Source organism: Columba livia, chromosome 9 (genome assembly GCF_036013475.1).
Source record: "Columba livia isolate bColLiv1 breed racing homer chromosome 9, bColLiv1.pat.W.v2, whole genome shotgun sequence".
NCBI lineage: Eukaryota > Metazoa > Chordata > Aves > Columbiformes > Columbidae > Columba > Columba livia.
This window is the reverse complement of record NC_088610.1, coordinates 19,278,104-19,297,660: the sequence shown is the minus strand read 5'-3', so window position 1 is coordinate 19,297,660 and position 19,557 is coordinate 19,278,104. Positions and strand designations below refer to the sequence as shown.

General features: G+C 37.0%; 1 long non-coding RNA gene across 1 annotated transcript in view; it reads left to right on the top strand.

Annotated features, from left to right (window-relative positions):
* The window catches only part of LOC110358124 (uncharacterized), a 185,338-nt gene that overhangs the window by 145,934 nt on the left and 19,847 nt on the right, over window positions 1–19,557 (top strand). The gene's annotated exons all lie outside the window — the stretch shown is intronic.

Below are 19,557 nucleotides of genomic sequence, written 5' to 3'. Positions count from 1 at the left end.
TTTGTGTCAGTACTTGTTGGTGATTCCCTCAGTTGCTGCCTCCTGATTCTGTACCTTGTGGCACATAATAAAATGTAGGTGTGAGTGGGATATCTCACTTCAGCTCTTGCCAGCAAAACATGTTAATGTTTTCTGAAGGAAGTTTAAATTTTTCTTAGTCCTGGTGGCTTGATGCACCCTGTTCTTGTGGAGCCTCATACAGAGCATTGGGAGATTAGGAATCACAAGCAGTTGAAAATTTCTGTCTCTCAAAGCTTGTACAAAACATTATGGGCTTTATTTCCTCCTCCTCTGCTTCCCTGTTAAGAATCAGTAGTCCCCAATATCCCAGTGCCCTGGGGTTAAAATTTGCTGTAATGAAACATAGTATCAGACAAGATAATGTGAAAGCATAGATAATACCTGGACAGCTGATCAATACTCTTTTAAATGACTATAGGAAAGAATTGCTAAGTAGTTCCTATTATTGCTGTGCTGATATCTGCATTAAGGGTAAACACTCTAAAGTGGTTTTGAGTTTCTATTACTAATCTGTCAAAATACTTAAAATTTTGTCTTCTTCAGTTAGCATTTATTTCACCATCATTAAGATCTTCTCATTTTGCAGGTGGAGAGAAAATTGTTGGTTATTATCTACCTTACTGTCTTTTCCGGTGCGAATTACATGTTTAGTCCAGGATTTACATTTCTGCTTCTTAAAAATTAGAATATTTTGAAATTTTATCTGTTTATCAGCTTTCTCTCCTTTAATGGTAAATGTACACTCATGCACACAAAGCTTTCATATAAATATTAGACTGGTATTTTACTGAGAACTGTATCTTCACCATTTTGACCTTTCAGAAAGTACAACACATTCTCCATGGAATGCTTATTAAATGAAATACAGTTTGTTTGTTTTACACCTGTTGGACTAAACATAAGGCAGCACTGAATGGAAAAGGTGCAGTAGATCTCTCTTGGATTTGGAATAACATGATCTGTTGTCCTTTATAAATTCCAGAAGCAGTACTGGCTGGTTTTGGTCTAAACTGACAACCTTAATTTGCACCCATTATTCTTTCTTTTGTAATTGAATGTTGAAGAAGCACTACAGTCGTAAAGGTCATCATTTGATATTTGATGACATCATCTCATGTAAATGACATTGACATACCGCAGTGAATCCACAAAATCTGAAAATGTATATTGGTATTTTTGTTTAGGATTTATTTGGGAATGATACAAGATTATTATTACAGGACCTTAGATATGCACGCTCACCTATTTTGCATAGCGTAGTAACCCTGGTATGAGCCTTTTCCTTTCCCCCAGGAGAAGGGATAGTAGGCATGGCATATTGCCTCTTTGGCTCCTTCACAATAAATAAAAATGAAAGAGAGCAAGACAAAGACAGATGCTCACTTCATAAGTTTTCAAGATTCTATTGAGCACTTGTCCAGAAAGTTACATAATAGGAGTGTAATTTATATTATTTTCTTTCATATAATAATATTGAATAATATATATATCATTGATGACACTATCAGTATCATGAAACACTCAAATAATCTGTCTCTAACTCATCTAAAAACCCCTTCATTTTCACATACATGCCAAATCTCAAAGAATTTTTTAAATATTCAGAGCACTGGTGAATTTTTCTTTTTTTCAGTCTCTGTATCTCACTGGTATCAGATATAATTATGTAACTTTTTGGATTAATGTAGCATTTCAACATGGTACTCAGGCAAATGAAATTTAAGAAAATTTCAAACTAGTATCTGGAAATGCAGATTTGTCTGGAAATATAAGGGTGAATCAAGCATCTGTTTCCCTTCCCAGTTTGTCATTTATAACCATTACAAACATGCTTCCCTCAAACAGCAGCACAAACTCAAATAATTTTTTGGCATGAGTTAAAATAACCTCCTCCATGGCTGACGTGACAGTGCTCTCTCTGCTTCCTTTATGATTATATGTTCTCTGCCATAAATGGGATGGAAAATCCATGTGCCATGCCAGTTATACAGCACATTCTAGTGAGGGGTCGTTTCATAGGGCAGTATTAAATTAGTTTCCGAGACGATGACAAACTACAAAGTGGCCAGTTTCACTGGCTGGCTGGAGACAGTAATGAAATCGAGAAAATGCAGTTGTCATCTGCAGTGGGACTTGTCAGGAAAGACCTCTTCTGAGAATCACAGGTTTCACAGGGAAGATGTGACAGTGAGAAGAATGCAACTGGAAAATCATTCATAAGCTTTTCCTAGTCTACTACTGTACCTCACTTAATGGAACTAAAGTGCTCTTGAAAGCACAGTCCTTTGTACCATATCAGTTGACCTCATCCCTTGCAGATAGTGGTATTAATTTTGTGTTACAAAACTATTCCTTACAGTAGGGGACCAGAAAACATTGCTTATATAATTTACAGTTTAATGAGTTCTTAATATTTGAACAAGCTGGCAAGAAGAAAGCCCAACTGTCTATGGGCTAAGTGATTTGGCTGGAGAAGTTGTTTCAGGGAAGACCTGAATATTGATTTTGGTATGGCAGGGGCAGAGCAAGGCTGTTATTGACTTTAGGCTTCTGAATATGGTTTTAAGTACTAGGTGGGATCTCCCGCCCTCCTGCACTGTTGTGTCTTGAAATCTCACACACATCAGTGCTTCAGTCTTCCTGGAAGTGAGGTCAGTCTCTTCCTTTAGACTGGCCCCAAAATAGTCACCCATGTATCACTGAAGCAAAGGAGAAAAGAACAGCAATCCGAAGGGAAGCCCAGGAAAACATCGCTGGAAACTGCAAACAGCACAGGCTCATTGCCTTCACTACCTCCACATAAAAACAAATATTTGGAAAGAAACCAACCACTGTAACCAAAACAGTAGTTTGTCCTTCAGTAAACACGTGCTGCCAAGAATCTTACTTTTAGAATTTATCTGTGCTGCTGTTATTCCTGTCTAGAAGGTATGGAAACTGGAATTCTTAGTGGAATAAGAAAAGGAATATGCTTTTCTTTTTAAACTACACAGCTTTGTAAGGTTGTTTGCCTCCTTTCCTTATCGAGCCTATGAATTGTCAGCTGTTGGAGAAATGCAATTTTATATAGTTTTATTAAAACATGGAGAGTTTTAACAACAGGTCAGTAGATATTCCTTTAGAGACTATCACCAGTTTATCTATTTATGGAAGCAGACTTCAGGAATTTTGTAAAAAATGTAGCTACTTTGAAGATAAGACAAAGCGATCAAAACCACCCAAAGTCAGCTGAATGATTTTTAAAGACTGAGCATAAGATAACAGGGGTGGATTGGAAGGGATTTAGGTTTGGTATCCTACTAACAAATCCATCAGTGTTTTTCTATTTCCTCTGAAAACCTTTAAATTAGATTAATAGAGTTGATCTGTTTTATGTCTAACCCAGTCTTCAACTCACTCTCCCTCTGACAAAGCCATTACCTTGGATAAGACTTACAGTATGTGTAAGCCTGATTTTTCCTACATACGTCTTGCAGGTTCACATGTTGGACCTGTATCTATATTAATTGGCTGAAATATCTGTAAAGTCTATCTTCTTTTATACGCCTAGCAAGCACAGTAGATTTATGAATTTGCATACATATTAAAATAACGCAAGTTATTAAAAATCTTTCCCTGTAAAAGCTCTATTACATTCTAGAAACTAGGCATTTAATTCTGGTTCCTACAAACAAAATATATTTTTTCATTAAAAAATAATAGTAAGAGCACTCTCTGTTTGAAACTCATTTCAGAAAGAATAACATTGATTGGGATCCTTTTAAAAACATAGATCTGTGTTTGAAATACACTCTTGTAAGAGAATGTATGATTAGTTTTGCTTAGTATTTGATTAGCTATGATCAGCTGATTCATCATTTCTAATATAACAGCACATTTTGCTACTTGTAAAAAAAGGGGAGAGGCCAAATAGCTGATTCTACAACCTGCTACCTGCAATAACTGCAATACTTCCAAGCTGTGGACTGTTTACCTTATTTTCCTTCTTGCTTAATATCTGATATACAGCTCAAGTTTAGTAGCTTGGGATTTCTTGGCAAGTATTATATCTAAAACTGGAAGCATCAGAAAAACGTGCTACAGTTGCTAAGCTTCGATGAACTCAACGAGCATTGATTCTAATGACTGAATATTAAGTGTGCGGATCCAGGTGGACTTTCTGCAGTCCCACTTGGAATGGACAGTGCTGAGGAATACAGCACAGAGCCACTCGCACTTTCCTACATACAGGCTTCATTCATGCATATCTTTGCTGAGGCAGATTGCCTTTCTCCAACCACTTTCTCCAATCTACTGACCTCTGTCTATAGTCATTAGCTCAAGTACAGCTTGAGTGCAAGAAGATCTCGTTTCCAGTGTTTGAATTCCTTCCAATACTTTGAGTACAGAAGTTCTATTGCTTCCAACTGACCCATCTCTATGAGACCGTGCTGCTTGAAACTGGCTTGGTTTAGCAAGGATCTCTCTGTCATACTGATGGTCAGGGGAAGCCAGGGTGACTCTTGACAAGCAGGCAGTGGGTGTGACTGGGAGCATTTAAGGGTATATAGAACACAAGCAACACGTGGTTACACACACAGCACTGTTCTTAGTTCAACCAACTTCTTTGGGTTGACTTCAAGTCAAACCAGTTTCTAGGATGGGTTGTTCTTTGATCAGTCCTAACAATACAAGCCACTGTAAAACACATAAAAATTTCTCACAAAGCACAAGGGGGGCATGATTACGCTATCAATTTAAGCAGAAATATATTGATATAAAGTACTGTTTTAGTGCAGAAAAGTGCATTTCAGCATGCTTCCAAGCTTGGTTCAGCATCAGCATTATAAATCTCCTCTTCAAATCCTTAAATTTATATCAATGTTCTTTGATTGAATTTGCCTTGAAGAGTTTTACTCTTAATACAGTTTGAGGTGCATACATTAAATGTTTCATGTGGGGCTTCAAAAGTTTTTAATCAAGTGGTCAGTATTAATTAAGCATATTCTTCAGTTGACATTCTTAAACATTAACTTTCTCACTATCGAAAATTAACTATTGATGCTGGTTTAAGAACCAATAGTAGCAGAATATCTTCCCTTTATTACAGAAGCAGTAAAGTTCTAAAGAGTCCTAGTAATGCCAAACTAAAAATCTTGTGAAAATGTGTGCATATTTTCTATCAGACTACAGTATTATATAAATGGCATAAAATATGTCTGCAAAGTAAAAACTGGTGATATCTCTGCTTTAGTTTCCTTTGCATACAGAGAAAAAAAAAAAAAGTGATTATCACATTCAGATTAAAAATAAAATTTCACTCCAGTTGACATCAATAGCAAATTCTGAGCAATTTCAGTTGAGCTAAGATTAAATTTCAGAAGTTTGTTATTAATATATGCCAGATAACAACTTCTCCATCTAAATCATGTGTTCTAGAAAGCACTGAGGTAGTTTCTGGTTTTTGTCAAAGGTAGTAGCAATCTGGCTGGATCAAAGCTATCCTTGCCCTTGCCATAATTATTAATTAGGTATTAGTTATTATTAATTAGGTATTATTCCTTAAATTCATATTTAGTTTGAATTTAGCATCAAACTGACTCACAGAAATTTTTTACCATCTCTGGTTTATTTGTTAAATTCTGCTAAAAATTTTTTGCACCTCAGAAGGTGTCATTCTAAATGAGAATATTTTTTCTTAATTGTTCATTTTCTGGTATTGGGGATGTTCATACTGTTTTCTTAAAGGCTTTTAAACAAAGTACGTAAATATAGAACTTTGATTCCCTGTGTAATCGTTGTTTAGAAATAGGCTTCTGCATAGGTGTTTTGATTCATTCCTCAGAGGATGTGAACTGCATAGGGAGCTTTCCTCCCAATTAAACTGTGTAAATTAAAGGCTTAAAGTTCAACAGTGTGAAAACATCCTATTGTGGCCAACATGGCTTTAAATGCTCTGAACAGCAGACTCCTCTGGTTTTGTTGGGGATGTATAAATATTTCACAGGTCACTTTACCATGGGATTGACAGTTTTGCTTTATATTGAGTGATAATATGCTTTCTTTATTCTGTCAGATTACACTTGGCTGTGAAGGTTTGTTAGTTTCTGTCTTTAAGGAGCTCTAAGGCAAGTGTCCTGTGAGGGTAAGCAGGAGTGGTAAATTGTGATGATTTAAACTCTTTGTAACAAACTATATGCATACATATGCATATTTATTTCATATATCTAGACATCTATACAGTATGCATGCATATGTAATAGTTACATAGTTAATCTTTAACACCTATTCCACTCCCAGAGCAGCTTTGGGATTTTTTTCTTCTTGATCACTTTTTGAGATCATTCAGTACACAATCTACTGTGTGACAATCACATAAAACTGTGTCAGACTCAGGCAGTTACTTTAATTGTATCACAAATGTAATGTGACACGAGCAGTGCACCCTGGTGTTCCGAGGAATAACATGATGTGTCACAGTGGCGATGTGTAAATTATGCTTCTCTGAGTACCATTGTTATGGAAACTGTAGCCCAGGAGCGCAGGAATCTCAGCTCAGGAGTGAGCTGTCCTGCGATTTGATTATGTCTGCAATGAATTATTTTCTGTGATTTGTAAATAATCCAAAAATTCTTCTAACTATCCCAGATAGAACTCAAAAGATTTTACTCGAATGTTTATTCTGAAGTCATTTAGGAGATCGCAGATGCTTTATTTTTTTCTAACTGGGGCATAGTTAATCTGTCAGACAGTAATCTGGTTCTGTGTTTTCAGAATGTATCAGTTTTCCTTTTTCTTGCCCCCCCACATCTATAAGTATACCTATGCACATAAGCATTTCAACTATTGTCTGTGTACCACATGGATATATTTTACTTTCAGTTCCAAGTTCTATAAATCAGATGTTCCCTAATGTTTCAAAAACTTGAACAGATAGTCATTTAAGATTTTGAAATAAGCAGTAATCGGATGTCTTTTGTGTGATAGCATGGAACACTTAAATTGCACCCATCTCTAAGTATAATGTAGAGTCTAATGTTTCACCCTCTCCAATAGTTCTAGACTGTCTACAGTCAGGTGGAATTTTTCCTTATCACAAAGAGATTTCAATATGTATTTTGTTAGATATGTGTTTGGTTAGAAGCTTTCACTGTTTGTAGTCCATAATTAAATGATATGCAGCAGACTGTGATCTTTGTATGAAACAGTCATTTAGGTCTAGGGAGTACTGTACTCACAGAGCTTGGTTAAACGTTATTACAATTTGGGTTCATTAATTTTGTAATTAATCTGATTGATTAAAAAGTAGTTGTGAAGCCCAAATGGAAAATAAGAACAACAAATTTTTTGAAAAATCAGCGAACTGTGGAAGAAGATCTGAAAACATGTTACTCTTAAAAGACAACAACAAAAAGAGTCCTGCACCACGGTCACAAACCTGGACTTCTTAGAATGTTTAGTCTTCACTGCTTTGGAGCTAGACTGTCCTTAATGGTCTTAGTTCCAGCTCAGTTACTTAAGAAAATTATATAATGTCTTTTTTTTCTGCATTTCACTGTTCTTTCTTAGGTCTTTCCAGAATTCATTTTCTGGTTTTCTATCTGTCTTTCAGCCCAGCCAAACAACTCTTCTGTCTAAGCCTGAGCCCCAAGTCAAACAACAATTTCACATTGTGGTTTCAACAATTATTAACTAATATGTTTTAATTGAAAGAGTAATACCAGAGGAAAACATACTGAATCCCTGGTTCCTACACATTATTATCCTGCAAGGATAAATGTTAACTCTGGTTATATCTAAAGTCTAAGTCCCAGGAATAAAACCCAGGGCATGGGAGTAGGAGACTGGCCTCGCAAGTTGGCTCAGAAAAGTTTAAAAACTAACAACAAAAAAAAAATTATATGATGATCCACTTCTCTTCTCACTGACTGAACACACCTACCTCTGAATTGCTGAGACTCGCTTTGCCAAATAACTGAAAAAACCCTACAGTAAAATATTTTCTGCAACAGTGTCATTAGGATGCTCAGTAATTTTGTGTTCTCTTTCCCCATTATGATCCTACCCATGAGTTTTTTTTTTCTGGATTACTGTCATTTCTTATGAACATTTCTCAAAGCAAGAGAATTCAGTTTAATACTGAATTCTCATGCTAATTTTTATCTGTGCTAGAACAAAGTGCATCACTGAGTTCTATCCTTTTCTGATAGACTCCATCCAGAAAGGATTTTGCTTTTTTCTGATGTTTATGATAATTTCAGAAATGTAATGAGAACAAGAATCCATGGAAGTTAAATGTATTTTAAAATACATCCAAAGTTATTCACAAATGAAAAATACTAGTAACACAAATGTTACATACAATAAATGCTTGTAGAATATAATTAGATTGTTTCAGAATTCAAACATCAGAAGGGAATTCAGTTCTATCATAATACTCTAGTGTGAATTGTGACAGCTAAAATTGCTTCAATGACCCCCATCCAACAGAGGATGTGGGTCTGAATGTTTGGACAGTTATGCAAGTTTTTGTATTACTAGATCTACCTGATGTACTCAACTATTTTCATAAATACTGTATCATCTATTTTCCCTGCTATTTTTTATTTTTCAAATTAATTTCTTCTTATCGTATTCATTTTATGGACAGTTGTTGTATATGGAATACATTGATAAGAGCATAGAGAAAATGTAATGACAACTGTGCACATTGTAGGGTGGTAATCATTCCAATTAAAAGCCCAAAAAAGAAAGAAAAAAGAAAGAACATTCCTTTAAATGCCATATAGAAGAAAAACCCTAGGAAGCCTTTCTTATACATTTAAAATTAAGACAGTGGAACAGGTGTTTTACACCCAAAAAAAAGAGCAAAGTGAAACAAAATGTTAGATATTAAGATCATACGCAAGCCATACAGCTACAAAATGGAATTTATATTCCTCATGAATAGGTCTCAGTAATGAAGCCCCTAGTTCAGCCTTCATACTTTTGAAGATCATATTTCACCCTCTTTAGCTCACATACAGGGAGATTTTTTGCTTGGCTATAAATTTACCAACTTGAGGATGACATAGGAAAAATTAATAACCACAGAAACATCTGGAAGGGTTCATAGTTGCTGCAGGAGTACAGCACAGTTGTACAGAATGAAAGGGTACCGACAGTCATGAGTTTGACTTTCTAGTCCAGACACCCTTCTTGCTTGAGAAATTCCTTTCCCCCTCACCCTTATATCTCCCATCACTGGAAAATCAAATCACTCGCTGCTGCATGAAGGTGATTAAGATCTCAAAACATGCCACAGCGCACATGGAAATTCACTGACTGAAGGGAGAGCACAAAGAGTTGAAATGACAAAACAACTGCCAGATCCATTCCACTAGGACTAGATGAATATTTTTTCATTAATAATTTAGTTGATGATTTTTGTGTTGGGAAGTAGTGTCTGAATAAACTCCAGCTTACTATGATCCATACACTGTTTGAAAGTAGACTTTATAATTTTTTGCAAACATTTTTTTTTATCCTCTTCTAGTTCATGAGCATTTCTTTGTGACTTCCAGTATTCAAGTTTGGCATCTTTTTAAGAAATACGCATAACAGTTTCTGTTACATTAAACAATTAGAAAATACCTGCATGTTTTTAGTAAGTAACAACTATGTATTATTATTAACTAGTATAATTATCTACTAATAGGTCATGTCTACCAATTAAGCTATTAAATAACCTACTAATCTACCTACTAACCTACTGAAACCTATGAGTAGATATTAATCACATACCAAGGAACCTGCAGGATAGACACCTTAGGCTGTATGCTTTCCAGGGCATATTACTGTGAATACTGGGGCACTAACATAAATGTGGTAACACATATCAGATAAATAGTGGCTCCAGACTGGTCATTTCCATGCCATCCTGGCTTCTGAGCATTCTTTACTGGGAGGGGCAGCAGACTTGATCCAGTTTATTCCTGTCTCCCCTGAACAGCAATGACAACTTCAGCACAGCACAAATGCAAGGGCTGTGTTCCTTTCACATGTTTTGTCTGACCCGGAGATAATTTCATCATCCCTGCTGTTCTGTGAGAGGACAACAGCAGCCACGTCAGGTTACACCAGGTTTCACGTCCCTGTAATCCCTTCTGCCCAGGAACTGTCGACTTTCCTTCCCCACTAGACTCCCCAGTATCGTCCCAGCACCATCAACACCAATATCATGCCAGTACTTTCCCTTATTACCACATCACAGTGTCACACCCCAGTATCTCCCTGGAATCCACCGCACTCTTCAGCCCCACTATCTTCCACATCATTCTGGTCTCAAGAGCCTTCAGCAATGACTGCTTCAGGCAGGGGTGCCTGGTGACATCTGTATCCTCCCTGCCACCACACCTCTTTCAACAGATGTAATTTCAGTTAAATTCAAGGTCATCTCCACACAGATCCCATCCTCAGGATTTTGCAAACACTGCAATAATGTGCTAACTTAAATAATTTACCATCACACATTCCCAGTGACTATCCTACAACCACTCCCTTAAACCAGTATCATTCCAGCTCGCAGACGATTCTACAACACCATACAGTCATCTCCTCCCACCCCCTCACTCTGAAGGGCTGTGTGAAGAAAGGCAAGCATTACCTCACATTAATAAGGAAAGCATGATTAATATTTTCTCTATATTTAATGTAGTCAGTTCACTCACTAGATGACATAGCTAATGAATATATAGACTGGTGTTCTTATTTCTGAGGGAAAATGACCTCTATTCACTGTAACAAGTAGGCAAATACCTTGCTCATAGGTGAATATCTATCACAGTACCTGTGAGGCAGGAAACATCAGAATTTTCTCAAAAACTGCTCAGTTACAGAAAGACTGGGAAATGCTGCTATTGGTATTTCCAGGCATACACTGGGCAGTTGTACGTCTCCCAGTCACAGTTCAGTTAAATAATTTAGAAGGCCGCGTGCTTTAAGACACATGTAAATCACCTCCTTGGCTCAGTATCATAACAGAAAATGAATGGTGGGGTAACTTGTGGCAAAGTGGCTGCTGGATGTGATAGTTGTGTCTGTTCCTATGTTTAAGTCACCTCCGCAGTATGGCCAAGCAGAGAAAGAGAGAAGGCTGTTGGGAGAGAAAAGAAAAAAGCACATGTTGTACAGAAAAAGGGAAATAAAGTAACATTTGGATAAAAAATCTGCCTCACCTAAGCGCTCATTAAGCTTTCTTTCATGAGTTTGCTTTGCCTTTGCTGCTTTTACACAACTGAGTCAATCATTAAGCTACTTTTACAAAGAAAACAGTCAAACAGTAGAAATGGTGGAGGAAAATGGTTTTAACAAAAGCATCTATCCTGACAAAAATTTTCTTTGTTGGATTCATCCAACTGACAGCAGAGAACTAAAAATCTTACGACAAACCTCAGAGAATATGGGATATATTCCCTCACTGAGGTTATCCACATTTTTTTCTTCTTTTTCTTTTGGCAGTCGTGCTCTCTTCACCTTAAAAAGAAGTTCATGAAATTAAATGCCTCTGTGGAAAGTCCACATCTGGGTCACAGTTTAAAGGCTGTCTTTTTTTGTGCTGTTAAGATGATACCTTGTCAGCCACATGAATGAGTAGACACATGTGCAAGCAACCAGGCACATTCAGGCAAGACATACTTGTCAGCCAGTGAGTCTTTGCAGTGATTTATTTGAATTTAGGGTTCACTCCTGCTTTCTGTGCAGATTTCAAAGGAAATTGCAAACATACATACTCATCCACCTCTGTTAATTGAGGGACAGAGTCAAGAACTAAATTATTCAAAACTACAAAACAAATAGTGTAGGCTAATAAATACAGTGGGTTTTATAAATTATTATGTTCTGTGAATTTTCCACACTGACTGATAACACTGTGGGATTTTTATTTTGTTATCCCTTAGAGGCACATTTTTGGTCCAAAGCACACTTGCTTTAGAGTAAAATATACCAATATTTAGATCACTTTCGTTTTCCTTTCAGACAAATAAAAAATCAGCAGTATGACTGTGTTAGCTGTAGATTGTCCCTGGGGTATGATATTCATGTTTGAAGTTCATTTGTTTGAGTAAGGAATATGAGTTTCAGGCCCCTCCAAAGTTTCTTCATGCTATAGTTGATCAGGTTCAAAGAACAAAATGCGAACCACGCTGTATAATTTACTGCTGAGCACTCCTTGCAGTACTATGGTCCTCAGTTGTGGTAATCACCATGTGTCTAACCTACTCATGCAGCCTGATTAACTGTAGGATCTGAACATCTCACAATTTCAGACTTATTCATTCTCGCAGCACCTAATAGAACATTATTTTCCTGTTCTTACAGTTGAGAAACTGAAGTATTTGAGAAAAAAAATAATAATTAAAAGTGACCAAATAACTTTTAATATTAGAGTGCAAACTGTTGTACCATTATCTAGATCAAGAGAAATATTAAGTGCCCAACTGCATCTGATTTTAAAAGCAATATACTGGATTAGTCTAAGATCAGTTCACAGCAACATTCACTTTGCATTAATGGATATGACTTATAGAAATAAAACTTTTCTTGATAAACCTCTACATAATGAAGTATGAGCAACATCTTATGTATTATTTTGTGTCCAGCTTTTGTATTTGTAAAGCTTAGGTGAAGGGAGTCAGGCAGAGATTAAATGTGTAGACTGCTGTGGCCCACCGAAGAAAAGCAAGTGCAGTTTCCTATCAGCATTCTGTCTCTTCTTCCCTTTCCTGAGTGGTGAAAGGATTTCTTTACAGACAGGATCAAGAAAAGAAAACAGAATATATAACTTGTATTTGTAAATGTCAGCTCTGACTCTCCATATATCACTGAACATCCAACAGTTCAAACACTCCCTTTAGCTTGCACGTCATGTTTCAACGTCATTCTCATTTACTTGCATTCTAGCCTCACATGCACTCAATGCACACAACAAGCAGTGTGCTCTCCCTGTCTCCTCAGTGTTTGCACACTTGTGCATTTGTGTAAATACACAAGCAGACATTTTTCACGTAGGTGTAACCAGCTGGAGTGATTAATGGTGAATATCAGTGCATCTCTCCTACTTCCTTTGTTCTTTCAAGCATTATAATTGCCATTGCAGTATTTAGTTTCATATTGCCTTTTATCCTGAGCGAGCATGCTCTATGTACACAGAGGAGCTAAAACACAGCCACTTCAAAGCACAAAGGAAGCATTAAGGTGTAGAAAGGGCAGGTGAGGAGATAGGCTTCAGGTTCTGACCCACCAAATTTGCATCTTTGTTGCCTACACAGAGAAAAAGGGTTTCGTGTTTAAAGCTTACTCTTGCAGAAGTACCATGGGTGGAGGATTATAAGGGTTGCATAAGTCGCATTTCCTCAGATGTGTGTTTCTGGTGTCCAGGAGAGTGAGCCCAGACAAAGCTTTCCATAGGCTGCAGGAGTCACAGCATTGCTGCACTTTTTATCAACTATCTTGCAATTCACGAAACTGTGCTGCAGGTTATTAGGGGCTTTAACAGGGTTTCTGTCTATTTTTCTGAATTTCATGTTTTAAGTCTCTCCCAACCTACTTGTCAAGTTTGTTGAAATGCTGCTTGAAACTGCTTCAAAATTTGCAATAAGGACTGGACAGGCAAACTGAAACTTGGAGCAGAGGCGTGGATTGTACAGTTTTAGAGAAACAGTTTCAAGATATATATAAATTGTTTGTACCTCCCTACTCATAACGACCCAAGAAAAGAAGCACTGGCTAAGGGGGGCACACGAGCCCACTGTGTCAGAGTTTTCTTCAGGGTGGTTCTGCATCTTCTCATCTCCCCATTGTATGTTCTAGCCCCTGTTCTGGTGTAAAGAGGACTCTCTGCCACCGCTCCTAGATTTAGTGCTAAGGGGTATCGGTGAAGGTCTATTACTTCATCTCTTATTTTGTCTTAAGTGTGTGGACAGGTAGCTCAGTACTACCCTTTCCACTTTAATTTGACACTTTTCTTCCCTTCTGCATCCACAAAGGGTGAAAGCAGTTTAATTCAATTGCGTTTATAAAGAAGTTATAATTGTGAAAGTTTCTTCAGATAAATCTTTGAAATGTTGTGCATCTTTATTATTGTTATCCCATTCCATTTGGTAGTGTATATGTACGTAATCAGAGGTCAAATAAAATGAAGTGAAGTAGGAAACACCATTGAAAGCCAAACACTATACAAAATTATAGAGTGATGAGTAATATCCAATTACTTCCCTGGGTTCTGGATTAAGTCTTTACGGCAGAGAATAAAGAACTGGATTCATCTCTCTTCCAATAAATAGTAAAATTGTCACTCAGTGGCAATGTGCACACAAGGAGTGCTATATCATTATAATTGCTTTTTTCTTACTAGAAAAAATAAAACCAGTTATCTCCAAATAATTCCATAAACAATGTAGATATAAATCTGTATGAAAATGCATGACAGATGTAACCAGAATTACACTTCAATGTTCAAGGTTTCTTAATTAAAAACTGCTTTATACCCACAGTGTATTACATAGAGCACCCATGTTATCTGATTATTTTTAAAAGAATGCACATGCAATATTACATCTTGGCACCACATAAACCTTCAAAAACTCATAATGAAAAGAAGCAAACATAATTTATCTTTAAAATCCAGACACTAAACTTGAATTTCCTCCTGGAAATTTTAATTAGCAATTTGAAAAATGCTAAGGCAAAGTATCTGCTCCCAGTTGTCTGTTTAGGTTAAATTAAATTATTTCTGAAAGTAATATAATTAAAATCCTTTTAGTTCTTAATCAATATTTTATTTACATTTATTTTCCTTGTAGTACTTGATTAGTTCTTTTGAAAAGGGTGGGATAGCTTGTTTTCTGTTTATTATATACTCAGATGTATCTGTGCGCTAATAGAAAAAACACTTGCAGTACAGAAACACTGTAGAAATCATAAAATGTTACTTTTTTTTTTTTTTCAGGTAGGCAATTGGGTTTCTCCCATGTCTCAAGAGGAATAATGTTAGTAAGATTTTAGCTGATCTACGTTCCTACATGAAAATATCCTTCACTGAAGATCATGTAAATTATACATTACACAAAGGGCCTGAGTCACCTAGTTTCACTTAAATTTCTGTAAAATTCAGTGGATAGGGAAAATCAGCGTTTGTCTTTAGTTATACTTTACATCCCAACAGACCCAAAGTAAAGACCTAAAACTGGACTGAGCCAAGCCTTACACCAACTAGAGCTCCACTGATACTAAGGCCTCCACATAGCTGTCCCCCAACAAACATGTTTAATGACTAACAACACAACACAAAATATCATATTCCTAATATATAAAGAAGCTGTTGGCATAGAAACCACATGAACAATGATCAAAACAGCAAACATTCTCTTTTATCTGTGCTGGGTTTCTGAAAATTTTGGTCGCTCCCCTTTCTATTTTCCTCATGACATCATTTAAATCAACCTTGAACTGTTCTGCAAAGTGGTGTGAATGCTAGTTCCGATTAGACTTAAATCACAATAGCACATGATTAGTTTAGACTGATGAAGCAACAGAGGGATATATTGTACATTATAATACACTTCAGAAGGTTTTTTCAACTGTACTGGCTAATCATCATTATTTTTTAATGAAGTTAGATTGTCTGGAGTTCTTGGGGTCTGTTGGTATATTGTCTTGGGGACAGGAGATGTGGTGTCAGTGACACAGATCTGTAACCATCTCTGTGGATGTTTTTAACTCAGCACATGAGATTCCCAGTGTCACAGGAGTCCTGCAGATGACTGCAGCCAGAAGGCCAGCCCTCCATAGCTGCTGTGAGGACTGTGCTCAGCATGCAGGGCCCGGGAGCAGGAGGAAGGCAGTGGCTGCCCAGCTGGGAGCTGAAGGCATTGGCAGCAGGGGAAAGTCAGGCAAGGTGCCTCAGGTTTTATGCACAGTGCTTGAGACTTGACAGATCTTTTAAGATCTATATACTGGCAGACACACTGTGTTTACATCTGAGGTTTGATGTATTTGTGTATACAGTGTGTGTATGCCTAAGCAATGAAAATTAGTCAGTCCAGTGTTTCACCAGAACTGAAACCCAAATGGTAATTTTGCAATGCAAATAAATCCTTTACATTTATTTTCAATTGTTTCACTTGGCTTTCTCTTTTTTCCTCTCCTGAGCCTGAAGTGCTAACACCAAAATGCCAACTAAAGAAAATTTCCTTCTGAGATTTTGCACCTATTTTGTATAACCTGAGTCTATTTTGCATAACCAAGAGGGTAATTTGTCTATTTCAGATAAACATCCAAGCTGAAACTGTCAATCTTGAATGCTTATAATGAAGCAGTTGCATCAGTATTGAGCAGTGATATAAAAGTGACTTGATTTTTTTTTCAGTGTTTATAAAGGTGTACATGTACTGTTGATAATTATGGCAAGTGCAAGCTCTGTAGCACCTGTTTTATATCTTTACCCACATATTAGATACAGGTTTCCATAGCCTAAAATAACTTCCTAAACTAAACTTTGGACCTCAAACTTTAGGTTATGGTTTGAAAAAAATTCTAAAAATAGCATAAATGTTTAAGTTTGTACAAAGGGAGAAATAAAAAATAATCCAGGTTTTGGGCAGAATGTACCCTCAGCAAGTGTGCTGAGAACACAAAACTGGGAGTCGTGGCTAATATACCAGAAGGTCATGCTGCCATCCAGACAGACCTCAGCAAGCTGAAAAAATGGGCTGACTTCTGGAATCTCATGAAATTCAACAAGGGGAAGTGCCAAGTTCTGCACCTTGGGAGGAACATCCGCAGGCACCAGCACATGATGGAGGTCATCTCACTGGAAAGCAGCATTGCAGAAAAGGGCCAAGGGATCCTGGTGAACAGCAAGTTGACCATGAGACAGCAATCTGACCTTGCAATAAAGAAGGCTAATGGTATCCTGGACTGCATTAGGAGGAGTGTTGCCAGCAGGTTGAGGGAGGTTATCCTTCCCCTCTACTCAGCACTGGTGAGGTCATACCTCACCAGTGTTCAGTTCTGGCTCCCCACTATGAGAGAAATATGGATATACTGAGGAGAGTTTAATGAGGGGCTCTTCTCTTCAGATATTCTGTACCAGACGTGTAATAATCAGAAACCTTTTCAGCTCTCTTCCTATGTCACCTCTCTCTTCAGTCTTTTCCAAACTGACGTGTTCTAGATTCTCATTGTTAGTGGACACTAACTCATTCTCTTTCCCCCAGGGAGGTAAAATATAGGTCTGAGTAGAACAGGCCTGCTTATATGTGCTTATAGAGACCTTCTCTAGCAGAGTTTTCCTGGATTGTTCTGTCAAGATAGAATTTCAGCTACCCAAATTAATATGCACTCTCCTGGTGATGGGCTGCTTCCTGGCTGGCTGGACAGGAACCATAATGTCTTTTTGCACTGGATCCCCCATACTAGCTGCTTTCATTTGTCCACCTCTTACTCATCCTGAGGTTCTTTCTAGTAGCAACAAAATGAATTATCCCGATATGAATCTTTTTGAGATCAGAATTTCTTTCATATAGAAAGCAAGTAATAGATTATCTAGGTCTAAAATATATTTTGCAGTTAATTAGTTAAAATGAATTAGACTTCTCTGTAGAGAAAGCATTTTATTCACATTTTAAGTGAACATAAGTAGTCTAATGTTTCTTTGGGAGCAAAGTGAGCTAAATCAAATTAAAGTAACTTTAATTCTAGATAAGACACAGAGTTGTATGCAGTTTAAGGTAAAGAATTTAAAACTATTTTTTCAGTTATTGAGCAGCAACTCTTCCAGCATCCCTGTGTGAATATACTTTCAATAGCCTCTTTATTTGCCTCCTATTTCTGGTGACTGTTTGGAAAGACTGCTTACCTTTTGGAAGTACTTCCAGACAAAGAAGAGCAGCCATCAGCGGTCTTCTCTGCTAGTCAAATAAAGGTGGTCTCTTTTGGCTTCAACAATAGTCTAACAGCATGGCCCTGGAGAGAGCAAGAGATCTGCCATCCATTAGAAAATGACATCTATTACCCTTATATGCAAGATTTTTCAGTGTAGTGACTAGTTTTAGAAACGAACATTTTAAAAGATACCTAAAGAAACTAGAAATGTGCTTGGCAAGTTGGAAAGAACAGCTCTATGCACAAGAAGTGATTCTCTGACAGCATATGCTGCTGTTGCAGATGAGTGATGTAGGGTCCTGCTTGCCACACAGCAGTGTTTAGATCACTTAAAAGTGCAACTTAACAAAGTCTGATGGCAAGGTTCGCTGTTACTTACTGCATGGAGGAAATATACCAAGCAGAATTGCGTGATAGTTGTTTTAGAATAATCTCTGTGGGGACAGCGGATGCAAGAGGGCAGAGGGAGGTCCTCCCGTTGGGTTACAAGGTTCAGAATGGACCCCCTTGCTTTCCAAACTCCTTCTCAGAGAGGAGTCTAGGTGTATCCGGATCCAGACTTAGTCCCAGACTTGATGAGCGGTTCCTGTCTAAGAGACAGCTGCACAGATAAAAAGTATTGCTTTCAAAATAACAATTGCACTTCACAGGATACTAGTTTCAAAAGCATGGAAAGCAAAGACATACAGTGAGTTTGGAGTAAAAAAATTCTGCCAGCTCCTTCTGATTTTTTCAGGCCATGTTATTTCTATGCATTTTCCACAGCATCACCATGTGACATCCTTGTCATGCAGGAGAGAAATATCAACCAGTCTTTAAGTCTTCAGATAGACGGAGATACAGGACAGATGGAATAAATGCACAGACACACACACCCCCACAAAACAGAGAGAAACTATAGAAGAAATTACATATGAATACAAGGGTAACTCTCTGGGAAACATGCATTATTTCTTCACTTGCCCTGACTAAGAATCAGAAGACTTGACTACTTTTACATGACAGAGCAGAAAAATCAGATAAAGTACAAAAACCTCAAAAAGGTACATTTTTAATGTAATTTATATTTTACCATGAATGCAGTATGATTATATTAGTTAAACCTGTTCCTGATCACAATAACATTAAAGGGTTAGAAATGATGGCCCATGAAGCCTCGGATTAAACTTTAAGTCCTCATGTGTTACTTAAAAGCTAATATTATTATCAACAGAAAATGAATTCACTTGGTAAATAATCGTGTTATGGTTTCAAATAAAAAAAAAGTGTCAGGACTTGGATAGCAATTAATTTGCCAGTCACCCTAATGCATTATTCTAAGTTAATTAAAATGTCTTCAATTTTTTTGCTAATGCTTTTCATTTACGTTCTGACCATTTCCTGATGTTTCAGTTAGTTTTCTTCATAGACGTGTGTTATAATGAACATCAAGTTCAGACCAAAGGTTACTAAAATTTATGATACTGTTACTCAACCAACCCTTAAGCCCTGTTTGACTTCGTAATATTTCAGATGACTTGATGTGTGTAAACAGATAGCTAATTCAGCTACTGTTACATATGTACTTAATGAATGGAATGACATTTATGGAACTAGTCAGAATTTTTTTCAAAGAAATATTTTCTGTTCCAA